Here is a 17,353-nt window from a genome sequence, read left to right on the forward strand (position 1 = left end):
ACACAACCAAAATAGATTAACATATATTTTACTAATATTCTAACAAAGTTTTAGAATTTCAGGCTTACAATAAAAAAAATGTTAATTATTAAAAATTGCGCAGATTAAACTGTTAAACCTTTTTTGACAAAAACAGTAATTTTCCATAATTTCACATTCATATTCTTTCATTTGCAGCCAATCGCGAGTTTATATCTTTTAAAACGAACTTTTAACAATGATTTTAGTTAACCATAAAAAAAATATATTTTTCTCCATAAAATTTATGTTGAAAATGTACTAACTTTAGCGACCTCTAGTGACGACAAAAAGAGATATTTATAAAAAAGTCTTTTTTACACGAATGTGTTATTTAGTTGTCTATTGAAAAATATAAATTTCATTAACATCAAAGACATGATCTTGGTTTTGATTATTGTCCATTGAACAAAGCACTGTGCCCCATGGCCTCATTCTGAATTTTGTATACTTTTTCAATTGTGCTATTTAAGATATAGTTCAATGATAATTGAATTTATTACCGTTAATATGAAATCAGATACTATAAAATATGTTAAATTTTTATACCAACTATTGTTGAATTCTGAAACTTTATTTCTTGGATCGATATTTTATATTTCGTCCCATAAATAATATCCGATTTTGCTGAAATTTTCAATATTTACAATTTTGGATTTTTTTTATAAAGTCCACCCTAGTGTTAATATATTCTTCAAATACCAGTTAAAATCAATTCATTAGTTCTAAAGTGATTGATTACAAGCAACCATATTGTCTGTTTAATAAAATTTATTCCTCCCACAGTGCATTTATTAAGTTAACAATAAATTTCTGTACAAACACCACTATAACTGCAAGGTGTAAAACCATGCACAGCAGTTGGGGATAAAAAAAAACTAAAAAATAACTACAGGTACAAACAAAAATAACAATAAAAATAAAGAAAAAAAAAACACTAAATTAATTGCACTTCTCTGTATGTAGTTGTAAGTATTTCATGGGTACTTACTCGTTGTTGAATGTAAAAGAATTTCACTTACCTTGCGTTCGACGCTTTATAAAACCCAACGTTGTTGCCGGCTTATCCTTGGGCGACAATGTCTTCTCATACAAGCAAACAACAAGGAATCAGTGGGTGGGGTGGTGTTACAATGACTCGATGTTGGCTGTTGGTCGAATGTCTTTATTCAAAAGAGGTATGGTTTTTAGGAAAAAACTCAGCATTTACAAGCTGGTTACTGTTTCGTTATCCTTTTGCCAGTGTTTGTTACAGAAATTGTAGTTCTCGTTATTTTTTGTTTTTTTTTTTTGGCTGACAAACGTGCTTGTAGAGATTTTTTTATATGTTTTCTTTATTTTTCGGTACTTGGTCGTTGGTAGTTGGTAGATGCAGCTTGTTATGTTTTTATTTACTTCAATTTTGTTTTGCTTTTTTTATGGTTATTATTTTAAGTTTCCTTTTAGTTATTACCCCCTCGTTTGAGTTGACGTTGATATGCGTATCACATCAGGCCGTTGCTGCTCGTACAACAGGCTCGTTCGTCGTAACTCTAAAATGACAGAAATGTAGTAGAGATGTAGTTTGTTAGTTACTGCTTGGCTGTTTTATATTTTTTTTTTTTTGTTATTTATTTTCTTTTTAATTTATTATATAGTAGAGACATGCATAGCTTTTATACGTTGCAATTTGTGGGCTGCAGAGATTTGGTTATTTTTTTATAGAACTATACAGACTTATACAAATATACTATATACTTACACTTTTGTTAGGATACACATCCACATAAACAAAACAGACTAGTACTTTAAGCCACTTTAATACACAATTAAATTTTGATTGTTTGCTGCATGTAAGACAGATGTTAGCAGGAGTTTGAAAGAATGATAATTTATGAAATTCTGTTCAACAGAAAATTATAACAAATATGTAACTTTAAATCTATTAAACTTGAGCACACCCAAATCAAACTAGTTCGTCTTTCTAATAAAAAAATATGCAATTTAACTTGTGAAGTGGTTTTTGATATTGATTATATTTTGATGCATATCAAAGGTTATTATAAAAAATTTTTATTTTTTTTTTATATATATTTTTTTATTAAAAATGCCAAGAAAATAATCAGAATTTGAAAAGCAACCTAATGTGGGTTGTAGGCCTAGGTGAGGACATACTAAAACCGTTTTCAAAGATTTTAAAACACCCTCAAAATTTTGAGCTATTTTGAAAAAAACTGTTTTAGGGTAGGTCGTAGTACTTTAGTACCTCTAACTCACACATTTTTAGACCGACTTCAAAATTTTAAACAGTTATAGATAGGAAAATAATTAAGCTTTCTTAAATTGTATATTCTAAAAAATTGTGTAAGTTTTTATAAAAAGTTTCGTTTTATTTTTTTCGTAATTTTTTTTTTTAAAATTCATTTAATTTTTAATTTAATTTTTTCTATGAAAACCAATTTTTTCCACAGTGTTTTAAAGACAATTTCATGTAGATACAAATGCGTATACTTGTTAAAATCAGTTTATATTTGTAAAAATTATTCAACTTTTTCGAAAAAAGATCCAAAAAATGTACCTTGTAAATTAAAAACTGTACAAATATTTATACCCTACACCACCATAGTGGGGAGGGTATATTGGGTTAGCGCTGATGTTTGTAACGTCCCCACACCCACCTTAAATTATACCAATCTGCTCAGAAGCACTTTCTGAGTCGATTAAGCGATGTCCGTCTGTCTGTCCGTCCATGTAAACCTTGTAATCAAAGTACAGGTCGCAATTTCAATGATAATTCAACAAAATTTGGTACAAGCTTTCCCTTTGTCCCAAACACGGAGCCTATTGAATTTGGTTAGAATCGGTTCATTATTTCTCGTAGCCCCCATACGATTGCCCTATCTGAAAATAATTAAGCTCTCATAAAAATCTTATTTATATTGTAATCCAAACCAAATTCAGCACAAATAAGTTCTAAATAAGCCTAACTCGCACCACAAAATTTTGTGATGATCGGTTCATAATTAGTCATAGCTCCCATATAAGGCCCACTTTCGAAAATCACTTTAAACAGCATAAATCTCTTAAAAATGTTGGTACTCCAATAAAATTTAACAGAAATAAGTTGTATATATACTAAAGTGATTACAACAAATTTTGTAACGATCGATGCATAATTAGTCATAGCTCCCATATAAGACCCACTTCCGAAATTCATTTTTACGAGTATAGATTTCTTAAAAATGTTGGTATTCAAATAAAATTCAACACAAATAAGCTTCATATATATAGAAGACATGCCACCTAATTTTAAAAGAAAACTGCTCTTCTCGGTGTAGGGTATCATATGGTCGGGCTTGACCAACTATAATTTCTTACTTGGTTTTTATTCATATGCGCTGTGTGAAATGAAAAGTGACTAAATTCAAAAAAGTTGATTAATTTTGTTTTTCTGTTAGATATTGTTAACAAAAACAACACTTATTACTAACAAATGTATAAAAAATAAAAGCGTAATCAGTTTTCTTTCAAAAATATAAAGTCAGACAAAAACTGACTGAGTTATAGATCGACACAATTTGTAATGTACTCAGCAAGACCTATAACCCACGCCTGCTCGTTTACCTTTTTTTCCATCGTAGCACCATGTTATTATCCAAAACGTGGAACTTTTTTTAATTTATTTATTATTTTCAATAACCTAATCTATTAGCCATAATCGGGCATAAATTGCTACTTTTTTCAAATTCGTCTATTTAGCACTTAAACGAAATTTTTAACCACCTTTTTGTCCGTCAAATTCAACTTAGTGTTGAACTATTCCACAGCTGACAATGCTTTTCCTGACATCTTCTATTAATCTATACCTACATTTAACTATACGGATTGGCTCAGAATATCTTTCTGGTTCCATTTAATGATATCCGTCTTTCAGTCTGGCTAATTAGCTGGCTGTTCCTGTAAACTTGTGCGCCAAGTACAGGTCGCAATTTTGAAGATACTTCGATAAAATTCTGCACATGTATTATTTTCAGTACAAGAACAAAGTCTATTTAAACTGGTAAGAATTGGTGTACTATTTCACCTTGCCCCCATACAAATGTCCTCCCGAAAAAGGATTTTATCGCCAATAAATGCTTGATTTATATACAGTGGTGGCCAGGTAGTTAAGACAAAAATTGTTTGCTAAATTCCATGTGATTGTCAATTATTTTTTCAAATATTTCCACGAATATGAATGCATGAGGAGTGTGTTAACACACTATTGTGTTTTATTCAACTGAGTCAATTCATCGAACACAAGATTTTTCTATAACTTGACCAAAAATTCTTTTTTTTAATAAACATATTTTCTAACATTTATATCATTATATTTTTATTATTATTTCGTATTTTTAGTTCCATTAGTTTCGGTCATATCATGTTATTTATAGCGGATGTTCGCTGAGATGGGTCAATGTATTTCCACATATCTTTGTCCATATATGTTGTACCGATTTTTCCAAACATTTTTGAGAAATTAGAAATATTAATAATAAATTTCTTACCGTTAGGTCCTTTTGTTTTGGCTCTATCACACTTAAAATTCAGTTGATGAAAAAAATTCAAGTATTTGTCTTAAATAGCTGGCCACCACAGTAGGTATTCACACACATTTTTTCACAAATAAATTTTATATACAAATATATCACACATAAGAATTGTGTGTGAATCCATTCATAACTGAACACAGCTTCCATACAAGGCCCACTTAAGAAACCAACTTTGAACAAAAATTAATTTTATATAAATTTCATAGCGATTGGTCCATAATTGGACATAGCTCCATTATAACGACTTTGACGAGCTTGAATTCTTTAACATGTTGGTATGCTAATAAAATTCAACAGAAATAAATTTCATAAAGAAATAAATCACACGACCTAATTTAAATTATAGGCCATGTGATTGAAATTATAAACAAATTGTAGTTTAACGAAATTTTGTTTAAGTTATTATTACTTGAATATAATTCCTCATGAATTATTACAAAAAACACACAGCCATGACAGTATAGGTTCAGACTCTCTATGGACCTTCACAGATTCTGAAAATCAGTGGACCTTCAAAAAAAGGTGTCATCAGTTTTTGGCCAATAGCTAATTCAAACTTGATGATACCGCTTAACTATATATAACAATAATATAGCTAAGAAGTCCACCAAATAAATTTGGTTTTACATTTTTTCCCAAAAATTTGTTTCACTACTTGTAAATTTTCACTAATAATATTTAGCAATGTTGTAGCTAGGGTAAAGCTGAGCAACTCTTGTAACATATCATTGCAATCTGAAAGTGAATAGGTACTCTAAATAGCTCACAAAGGTAACTTTATATCTTACAAATTTTCGGTTTTTACTACTTTTTTACGCTAAACAAAGATTTTTTGTTAAAAAAGTATGATCCAAACCACATTTCTATGCTCTGCTGTATTATTTTATTTACTCGGCTGTGGTGTTTTCGTTGTTCAGCCTCGTAAGCGGGATCAACTTCTCAGAGTCTCTAATTTAAAAAAAATCTTCAAAAATCTATTTATTCCAATGAGCTGAAAATTAAAATGTATACAGTCCTTGAAAAGATCTACAATATGCTTACATATGTAGGTTATCTCTTTTAGTTCAAGAGATATTTAGGTTTATTTTTTTAATTTTGCCCCTTAATAAACGAAAGTTGGATTTTGGCCATTCTCACCCCCCAGTTTGGTGAACATTAGTAAAAAAATCATCCTGAAAAAAATTTAGGTAAATCGGTTGGGGTTAAGACGTGCCGCAAGCCCTCTGAAGTTTTGAGATGCATTTACAAGGGGAAAAAATTAATTTTTTTAAGTTTTTGTAAAAATTTTGCCATTAAAAAATTACTTTTGCAATTTAATTTAAAAGAATCGAAATGTGTACGTAATTGTCGTTCTAATGAGATATAAAAACAAGAAATTTGTCAAAAAATGTTAAAGTTATTAAAAATTCGCCAGGCCATTAACGTGTCTCAGGCAACTAGAACAAGAAAGGTAGGAACAAAATTAACATATTTTGATAAATATTAAAATAAAAGCTCATTTTTACTTAAAATATGTCCATATTTACTTGTATATGAGCTTTTGTCTTCGTAGGATACCGTTAACCTATTCTTAGGTATGAACAAAAAAATAAATTTTTTTTAACGCAGTTTCAAAACTCCATTTCAAATTTTTAAAAATTTTGTTAAAAAAAATTTCAGACTTTTTTTCATCATCTCATTGGGATTCATTAAGAATAAAATAGGGAATAAAAATGTGAAAAAATTATGAAAATATCTGTTATAGTTTTTCCGTACCTGCGATTTAAGTTTTGAAATTTTAAGAGAAAAAACAATTTTAGGTAAATCGGTTGGGGATAAACGTGCCTTATCCCCAACCGATTTACATAAAATTTTTTCAGGATGATTTTTTTACTAATGTTCACCAAACTGGAGGGTGAGAATGGCCAAAATCCAATTTTCGTTTATTAAGGGCCACCCTAATATATATATTATAATAAGTTACACGCATCCAAAATTTAAACATATTTTTACATGTTTCAACATTGGACACGTGTATTTTTTTAAGTTAAAAAAAAATTTTCTTCGGGACTATATACAATTTTATATGATCTGCAAAGAGAACTTCATGCAAATGCGTGTAAAGTAAAAATTGTTTCACATAAGCGGACATTATCCCTCCCAGCCCTCTCCAAACTTGACCAATTTTTAAACAAAATTTTAGGTTTGAGTAAAAAATAATTTAAAAAATCAAAACACCGATCCTCGAGTAAGCTCCATATTTATATAGCCCTATATGTTGTTTAAATAAATTCAAGGATTTTTTCTATCAAACTTCAAATAATGTCAATGTTGGTAAATTTCAGAAAAGAAACTCCGTTTTTAGAACACACTATCCCCGTTTTAGTAATTACGGTATTTAAAAACAAAGAATGGCAACTATTGTAATGTCATTGACTTAAGGATATTTAGATCTATATTAGCTCCAAAACTTGCTATGATATCATTAACCATTAAAATTTTACATTAATTCAAATTGTATATTTAGCTTGATGAAAAATCACCATATTATTTAATTCAATGTAAAATTGACGTTATAATTAAAATAACGTTACTGAAATAACTGGAACTACCATTACCAAAATAGTCCAAATTAGTTTTACCTTTTTATCGTTTTGAATCGGTAGCCAACCTTGGTTTTGTATTAATTTAATAAATTTTCTTACGAATCAATATTACTCATACTCTCACTTTAATATATTCACTTAAAACCCTATAACTTGATAAATATAAAAGGGCTGTAAGAAACTTTTAATGATTCTGAAAGAATGAGTAGGTACAGACGAAGAAAAAAATAGTGCACTAAAAAACATAATTTCGACGTTTTCATGCTTAAGCAGGTTTATTAGGACGCTCTGAAAAAATTAAAATTTTTATTTTTTCTGACTTAAGAAATTAACAATTATTTATTGTACTTGTGTAAATAAAGAGATAATTTATTTCTAACAAAGCTTACAAAACATTATATTTATTAACATATAAATTAAAAACCTTCACTCTTTTAAACATCTGCCCTGCACTTGAGTTTGAACATACGAGTACATGTTTTTTTTTTTTTGCTATATGAACATCATAGTGCAATGTCATAACAAGTCAAATGAACAAGATAATGAAAAAGAACAAAAGATTCATAAAATTCGTGACTACACAACGAAAACAAAAAATAATAAAAAAAAACAAAAGTAAACCCTCTCCTTTGCCACCCTTCAACAAACCTCGAAACGCCAACAGGCATTTCATCAAAAATATTTTATAGCTGCCTGGCTTTCGTAGTCGTAAAAGAATGACTGATTTCAAACAAGCAAAAATAGTTAATGAAAACCATTTTGAGCTTTATGTTGGTTATAAAATTGACCAAATGTGCAGCAGCAAAGTAAAGTGAATGTGGAGACAGTTGGCTGGCTGACTTTGGATTTGAAGGGAGCCTGCAGCTATATGACTGTTAAAAAACATAAAATAGTTAGGGGAAATTTAGAGGATTATATACTGAGTAGTTTAGTTAAGTAGTTATGTAAGTATTTGACTTTAATTATTATAAAAGTTGCACTATTTAAACAATTTAAATAAGATGTATTTAAGTTTGAAAAATATTCATTTAAATAAATGTTTCTTTTTGAATACTTTTAAATTTTTCTTTTAAAGATTTAAATTTAACGAAATTGTTGAAAACTTAAACAAATTTTAATATTTTTCCCCCAACCTATCATAACAAATGCTAAAGAAATAACTTTTTCTGAAACTAATTTAAAACAATTAAAATTTATATACAAATTTACAAATTAAAACGATTTTAGTAAAATTGTTTTAAGCGGCGTATGATTAATATTTAATTATGAGAATTTTATATAAATGATTCAGAACAGTTTAAAAACTCATGAATGATAAGTTTAATAAGTGGAAATCTGGACGAATTGTAAACAAGTTTCACAAAAAGAAGAAAGACAAATTCAGAAAATTGTATTTTCAAATTTTAAAGCAAATTATTTTGCATCTCATCTTTTTTTAACAGAAACTCTAAAAAATTTTCTAAAAATGTTCTATCAAGTTGGTCAAGATGGTTTAAGAGAGCACATAATTAATATTATTTGATGAGGGATTTTACAAAATTGTTTAAAATCTATAAATAGGATTTTACAAATTTTTTGGTTAGCAAATATTTTAGTATATAAAAATTACTATTTGAACGAAAAAATTTTAAAATGTTTAATGTTTTTCTGATTTAAGAAATTAATAAGGACTGAGATCGAAAAATTCTTAACATACTTATATGTTAATAAAAAAGAAACCACTAAATCTACAGTTTTGATTTTTTTATTTGATTAAAATTATTATTACAACTTACAAAAAATATAATTTTTATAGTTCTTATCAATAGTGATAAATTTATGAACCTTTTCCTTAAACCCTTTCCTTAAGGTTTTTATAGTGCTCTTTAATTCTCATTTAACAAGAGCCCAATATTTCTCCTCTGACCTTAGCTCCAGGCAGTTTGAAGCATTTGCCTCATTATTGTACCAAGACCTTGCTTACCATAGCGACAGGATGCCAAATCAAGCCAAAATTATGTGGACACATTAAGAAGTCTTATTAATAGAAGCATCTTTTTTTGTAAACATTCCTTGATGTAAATTTCGGTATTTATAGAGCCCTTTGTAACAAATATATATTGCTTGCCATGCCAAGAACTTTTTGTGACAATTTTCTGCTTTTGGGCCCTAAAATTTTCTACAACATTTCATCGAGCATCAGCTACATAAAAATATTGACCCTGAAGCTATATTTCGCCATCCATTATACAGCAGGTAATTTTTTTTTGTATAAAATTTGACTTCAACTTCCGTGCTCTGTCTTTGCCCTCTAAATTTTAAGCAGAGTTCCTGATAGGAACTTTTTGAGCCTTGTATGTTTTTTATACCCTACACCACCATAGTGGGGTATAATGCGTTTGTGCAGAAGTTTGTAACGCTCAAAAATATTAGTCTAACCCACCTTAAAGTATACCGATCGACTTAGAATCACTTACTGAGTCGATTAAAAGATGTCCGTCTGGCTGGTCGGCGAGCTGGCTGTCCATGTAAAACTTGTGCGCAAAGTACAGGTCGCAATTTTTAAGTTATTTTGATCAAATTTGGTGTATATATATTCTTCGGCCCAAGGACTAAGCCTATTGAAATTGGCTGAAATCGTTCCATTATTTCACCTAGCACCCATACAAATGTCCTCCCGAAATTGAACTTTATCGGTCATAAATGTTTAATTTATATATGTATCTCCACAAATTTCGCTCCAAATAAGTTGTGTATACACGAAATTCATGTCACCAAATTTTGTTAGGATCGGCCCATAATTAGTCATAGCTCCCATATAGACCCGCTGGCAAAAATTACTTTAACGTTCATAAATCTCTTAAAAATTTTGGCAAACACACAAAATTTAACATAAATAACCCTCATATAGATATAAATCACACGATTTAATTTCATGGTGATCGGTCCATAATTGGTCATAGCTCCCATATAAGACCCACTTCCGAAAATCACTCATGAATATAAATTATTGATATTTTAAAGGAAAAATGTTTTTGCTCATTTAATCAGTGTAGGGTATTAAATGTTCGGGCTTGACCGACCATACTTTCTTACTTGTTTTAAACCTGCATTGGCATTAACTTTTCGTAACAAATAGTCCGAGTATTGAGCCCACCGGACTGCTGTCCTACCGAATGTGTTGAAAATGCTTTCTATTTATTGGCTTTAAAAACATCATGTGGATCATTCCTCCTAAACGAACCAGGTATTCTATCAACGGACAAGTTCTCCCGCTGCTGTTTAATAATATTGGAATCAGTTTGACGGTGGACCTTTGATTGTTTGGCCAACTTTTTGTAGGACCAAGTTGGGTTTTGTTGAAAATATTTCATAATTTTAATACGCATTTTTTCCTGGTCACTCATTTTATTCAGATTAACAGCAAGTGAACATAATTGACATTAAACGTAATAACTGACATACTTTTCAAAGGTAACTTGATTAAAAACAAGTAAGAGTGCTATATTCGGCTGTGCCGAATCTTATATACTCTTCACCAAATTATACTTCAAAATAAAATTTTTTAATATTTTTAGGTAAACAAAATTAATTTTTTTTTTAAGTTATTTTTTTCAAAAATTTCTAATTGTTATTTTAAAATTTTTTATTGTTTTTTCAATTTTGTTTGGTGAAAAAAAATTCGGGTTCAAAATTTTTTTTCCGATTTTGACCCATTGTAGGTCCAACTTACTATGGTCTTATATACGTCGTTGCAAATGTCTTCGAAATAACTATCATTAGATATCCATATTGTCTATGTTAATATCTTAGTAATCCAGATATAGGTAAAAAATAGGTCAAAAATCGAGGTTGTCCTGGTTTTTTCCTCATATCTCAGCCATTTGTGGACCGATTTTGCTGAATTTAAATAGAAAACTTCTCGAAAGCATGTCTGACAGAATTATTGAAGATTTGGATCCCGAAGATATATGGGGTCTTCAGAAAATTGATTTCAACAGACAGACAGAAAGACAGACGGACATGGCTTTATCGACTCCGCTATCTATAAGGTTCCAGAATATATATACTTTATAGGGTCGGAAATGAAAAATGTAGAAATTACAAACGGAATGACAAACTTCTCACGAAGGTGAAGGGTATAAAAATCCAATAATACTTGGGTTAAAATTTTTAATGAAAAACGGTGATCAAAATTTAATGCTTATTATTATTTAATCGTTATTAAAGTGATACAAACTCCAAAAAAAAATTCTGCTTAAAAACTAAATTATATTTGAAGATACAAATAAAATAGAATAATTCCATAAAATTGCAAAAAATCCATAAAAATTCTTTACGGTTTTCAATTTATAACGATTTTAGTAAATTTACTATAGGTAGCGTATGATTAATATTAATTTTAGGAATAATTTTTCTTTACGCCGTAGAAGCGAATTTGTGTGTTTTCTTATAAGTGGACAGGCGAATTAAGTAGGTGAGAGCAAAGTGGCAACAAATACAACAATACGAAATACCTTTTGTTTTTGTAGAAATATAGAAGAAATGTAAAAATCAAAATATTGCTATTTTTAAAACCAAATGTAAACTTTATCAAAGTTTGACAGAAGACCTACATTAAATTACGATGAATTAGGAATCAGTTGATTTTGTGCAGTCCCCATGTTAATTATCCTTGTAAGTGGATATAACAACCAACTTTTAGTAGTCATACCCTACACCACCATAGTGGGCAGGGTATATTGGATTTGTGCTGATGTCCTAACAACCACCTTAAAGTATACCAATCTGCTCAGGATTACTTTCTGAGTCGATATCTTAGTTATATAGACATACAAACTAAATTCAGCAAAACTATGTTTTATATAAGTCGAACTCGCCTCACCAAATTTTTTTTTGATCGGTCATAGCTACCATATATGCCCATTTCCGAAAAAAACTTCAACTAGCATAAATCTCTTAAAAATATTGGTATTCTAATAAAACTCAACACAAATAATTTATATATCGTCACCTAAAATGCAAAACAACGTATCATCAAAAAATTCGAAATTGATTTTATTATTGATTACGATTCATTACATCATATTACATATGTGTACAAAATTTTAGACTTTTACTATCAAAAATAACCAAGTTATAACCAAAATTGAAACTACATTATCATCAAGTACATGATTTTCTTAAACAAAATAACGTATACGCTTTGAGTAATTAATTACTAAATCGTTTATACCTTATTTTAGGTAGTATCCTAATTTTTGTTTAATAAATTTGTTGCAATTGAATATTTTTTGCAGTATTAATGAAAATTTAATGAAGAACCTTTTTTAGTTTAAAAAAGTAGTTGTTAGTAATTAAAATAAAAAAAAAATAATAAAATTAAAAATGTATAAATAAGCTGCTTTTATTAAAAATAAAATAAATATTTTTATTTAAGTTTTTATTTTTTCATAAAAATTCATGTATATTGATGATACGTTTTTTTGTTTCAGAAAATAACAATTCAAAAAAACGTAAGCCACATATCTTAAAGTGTGCTTTGAAAAAATTTGTTTTTTTTCCTAAAATATATTTCTAGAGTTATTTTAATTCAGATTTGAAAATTTTGTTTCAATATCTCAAGTAGTTTTCATTTTATATCGTTTTTTGTTTCTCCTATAAACTTATGAAAAGTGATGTTACGTTATTTTGCATTTTAGGTGACGATATATACAAAATTCATGTCACTAAATTTTATAACGATCGGTCCATAATTAGTCATAGCTCCCATATAATGCCTACTTCTTAAAATCATTCTAATGACTATAGATTTCTTAAAAATGTTGGTATTCAAATACAATTCCACACAAATATGTTTCATATATACGGAAGTCATGACACCTAATTTTATTGCAATTCGTCCATAATTAGATTGGTGTAGGGTATCATATGGTCGGGCTTGACCGATTATACGTTCTTACTTGTTTTAAATTGTATTTTTACAATCAACTGTTTGTTTATACTAAGAACGGTTAGTTTTTTAAATTTTATTTCTAACCTCCATATTCAAAAATAAATACTAAAGCTATCAAAGGTTTACAACATGAATTTTGTATGGAAAAAGGGTTATACCCAAAATCAATCCTTACTAAAGTTTATTAATTTTCTTTAAAAACAAAGTATTTAAAAGCAAAGTTGTTTAATTTTGATTAATTAAATCCTTTATACATTTTTCAATTTACGACTTAAATTCAATTCTTTGTCACCATATAAATGCTATTACTGAAAAACTTTTATTGCTGTTTCTCTCGATTTTAAATGAGTTTAATCATATACCGCACCACATTCACCATTTCATTTTGCTGTTCAATCATTCGTAAAAACACTAATTTAACAAACTGTACCAAATTCTCTCTCTATTTATACACCATGACTTATTGTTGTGATTTCAACCATTACAACATAATCAAAAAACTGAATAATTTAATACTCTTACATACTTATTACCAATAAATGTTTTATAGAAAAATTTCCATGAACCCACATCATGAACATCATTTTGAAATTCACTCAAAATGGTTACTAGATTTCAAGTCAATCACTAGAGACAGGACAATAAAAGTTGGGTAGAGTACATGGTTGCTTAAACAATAGCTCCCTTTAAAAGCCACAACTTAACAAGCAGCTGTACAAAATTATTTACAAATAACGAACAACAAAAATGCCTGCATCATCATACTCATGCAGGATATTAAAGTTCAGCAGAGTATATTACAATTCAGAAAATAAAAAAAAAAATATATAAAACAAACAACAACGTAGCAAAAGAAAATACAATTTCCATTATGACCACAAAGTATGCATTACAATACAGCAGAAAAAAAAAAAAAAAAACATATTTGCATAAATTGTTTATTTATTTCGTTCATGTTTTTTTTTCTCTTGTTTTTCAATTGCTCCTCTTGAAATGTCCATCAATCAGCAACATCAGCGTCAGGCTCTTCAACGTCGTGTTGAACATCTATCTCATCATCTTCACGTTGCCAACGTCAAACATTTTTTGACCTGTTCTCCAAAAAAAAAAGCCTCTTATAATTCTATTCATTAAAATTTATTTTTCTATTTAAAATTTTTTTTTGTCTGCATTATACATAAAGGATATTTGAATTTCTTGTCTTTCAATATAAATTTTATAAGGGAAACCTCAGAAAAAATGTTCTGTTTATTTAATGTTTTGGCAAAGAGCAGCATGAGCAGTAAAAAAAAATTTTCTACGAAAATTAAAGAATGAAATTGTTTGTTACAAAATCTAAAAGACAAGGTCATTAAAATTGAAAAAACGTATGAGTGCTCATTTTAGTACCAGCTAGACAGCTGGGTGGTGCATTACAAAAAAAAAAATATGAAAAGTTGTAGAAAATTTTAAGGGAAATTTGTGGGTATTTTTTTTATTTTTGGTTGCTGTTGTATTCTAAATGCCATGAGAATGAAAATGTTGTTGAAAAATTAAATTGTATACAGTTTTTTTAGTTAGTTAGTTTTAAACTGTTTGTTTTTAACTTTTTTTTTTTGGTTTTTTGTGTGTGTTTTTGTAGGCATGTCCGCAATTCTTTCACTATTAATATAATGGTTTGTTTGGGTAGAAAGTGAGGGTGAAAATATTAGCATAGCAGATTGCTTTCACAGATCTATACCATAACAAAAAATGAAATTTGTTGTCAAGACAAAGATGTCTGAGCGAAATCACTTACAATTTTGTCATAACGTAAAAATAATACTAATAAATGGAGACTATTCCCGATAATATTTTATCTTGATATTTATTTGATGCTCGCATTCGTAGAAAAACTGTACGTCTGATTAATTTCTGATATGTTCTTATACAAATCGTTTATTATATCTTCCTTGTATTTCACTATAGAGTATTCACTCATACTGTCCTAAGTAGTCAGGTTTGGGGACGATCTTCATTCTAAATACTTTTTAACAGGTATTCATGTCAGGCCGCATATTCTGGTAGCAGCTAAAAATATATAGGGCCCTATTGCTTACACTAAATACAGAGAATTACATTAGCGCCATCGATATTTGGCTTTGGTGTCGATTCGGCTGGTTGGCCGGGCTTCACATACGATCTCTTAAGCTTCGGCTTATCGTAATAGGTCACAAGATTCTTTTTTAATTTTATTCCAACACAACAGTAAATGGGTGCGATTGTCTACCAACACGTCGACTGCCCTGCGGTTTTCAGTCTATGTCTTGTTTAGCAATATCGTTGGCCTGTTTACGCAGTGTATGTCCAATTGCGTTTGCGGATTTCAATCTAGATAGTCTTTTGAGCAGTTTTTGACCAAAGTTTAGATTGTTGTAGGTCAGAATATGTGTAGAATCTTTCTCAGGCATTTCATTACGAAAAAGTGTATTCAAATTAAATATTTTTCGCTTCGTCCTTCTTGATATAAATGACGAGTTCCACACTGATTTGAGTTCGACGAAGTCTGGCAGAGCATTGTTCAAGCTTTCCGGGTAACAGAATTATTATCTACGTTAATTCGCATTATTTTTGTTTTGCTGATATTTATTTTCAAGCCAACGTGTAACGCAGTTTCCTGGACTAGTGATAACTTAGATTGTAGGTCTGAAAATGTGTGAGTAAGTAGACAAATTTCATCAGCGTATTCAAGCTCCTTCAGTCTGCCCTGGAGACCTCAAGAGACGCAGTTAAAAGCAGGGAATGTTTATGTTGTTGCTCAGTTGTTTTTCGTGAAGAATACGCCAGGTAGCGTTTTCATACAATGAAATGAATACATGAAATTCATACAATGAAATAAATGAATACAAATAAAACCAATTATGATTTTAAAAGTTTTGGGTCATTTTTACCCCAAGTGCTATTAAGCGTTAATTTCCATTCTTATGCTGTTATTATAAACCTTAGAGCTTATGTTCTATTTTTCTTAAGTATCATCAAAATCGGCCCAAAAGTATATAATATTTCGCTATCTCTCCATGCAAAATTCCAAGTATTGAAAAATTTGACCTTTGACCTTCACGATTTAAGGGTTAACGTTTTCCGATTTTAGTAAAAGTTTCAGAGTATATTTATAGTTATCTGGACTACAATATTCAGAATAAGTTTTGCTTAAAATTCATAAGAGTAAGGAAATGGAGCTCATTCGCCAAAAAATTGCCAAATAATTGGTTTTTCTCGAAAATTTCAAAATTTACATCGCAGGTACGGAAAAACTGTAAGAGATATTTTCATAATTTTTTTACCTTTTTATTCCCCATTATATTCTTAATAAATCCCAATGAGATGATCAAAAAATTCTGAAAATTGTTTAACAAAATTTTTAAAAATTTGAAAATGGAGTTTTGAAATTGCCGTTGAAAAAATTTTATTTTTTTGTTCATACCTAAGAATAGGTTAACGGTATCCTACGAAGACAAAAGTTCATATATAAGTAAATATGGACATATTTTAAGTAAAAATTAGCTTTTATTTTAACATTTATCAAAATATGTTAATTTTGTTCCTACCTTTCTTGTTCTAGTTGCCTGAGACACGTTAATGGCCTGGCGAATTTTTAATAACTTTCACATTTTTTGATCAATTTCTGCTTTTTATGTCTCATTAGAACGACAAATGCGTACATATTTCGATTTTTTTAAATTAAATTGCAGAAGTAATTTTTTAATGGCAACATTTTTACAAAAACTGAAAAAAATGCATATTTTCCCCTTGTAAATGCATCTCTTAACCCCAACCGATTTACCTAAAATTTTTTCAGGATGATTTTTTTTACTAATGTTCACCAAACTGGGGAAATACATATATTTCCTCCATTTCCAATATTAATAGGTATATTGGTGATGGAACTGCAAGTACTAACGCAGCACTTTTGGATCACTGGATCTGCATGAATGTTATTCAAGCATAACATTCATGCAGTATCCTGCGATTGCAGAAATAATGCCGTATCTATGAACGTCATACAGATGGTTATATGGAAGGAAAAAATGATGCCGATATTCCCAACAAAGTTTAGTATGTTTGTAGAAACCATTTCACAAAGTTTTTGTCTGGCGTCAGTATGTATATGATGTGGTGGATCAAAGGATAAAAATAGCTTTTTTAAGGTTTTTATGATGACCTTCATTTATCCAGACTTCAACATTTTAGTATTATATAATGCGATAAATTAACAGTCAAGACTG

At 29.2% G+C, this 17,353-nt stretch overlaps 1 protein-coding gene across 11 annotated transcripts in view; it reads right to left on the bottom strand.

Moving 5' to 3' along the window:
• The window catches only part of SK (small conductance calcium-activated potassium channel), a 557,031-nt gene that overhangs the window by 461,154 nt on the left and 78,524 nt on the right, over positions 1-17,353 (bottom strand). For all 11 annotated transcript variants that reach the window (XM_065507379.1, XM_065507378.1, XM_065507377.1 and 8 more), the window contains exon 2: positions 1,041-1,550. The gene's annotated coding sequence lies outside the window, so the exon portion shown is untranslated. The remainder of the gene's footprint in view (positions 1-1,040; positions 1,551-17,353) is intronic.

This window comes from Calliphora vicina, chromosome 4, assembly GCF_958450345.1.
Source record: "Calliphora vicina chromosome 4, idCalVici1.1, whole genome shotgun sequence".
Taxonomy (NCBI): Eukaryota; Metazoa; Arthropoda; class Insecta; order Diptera; family Calliphoridae; genus Calliphora; species Calliphora vicina.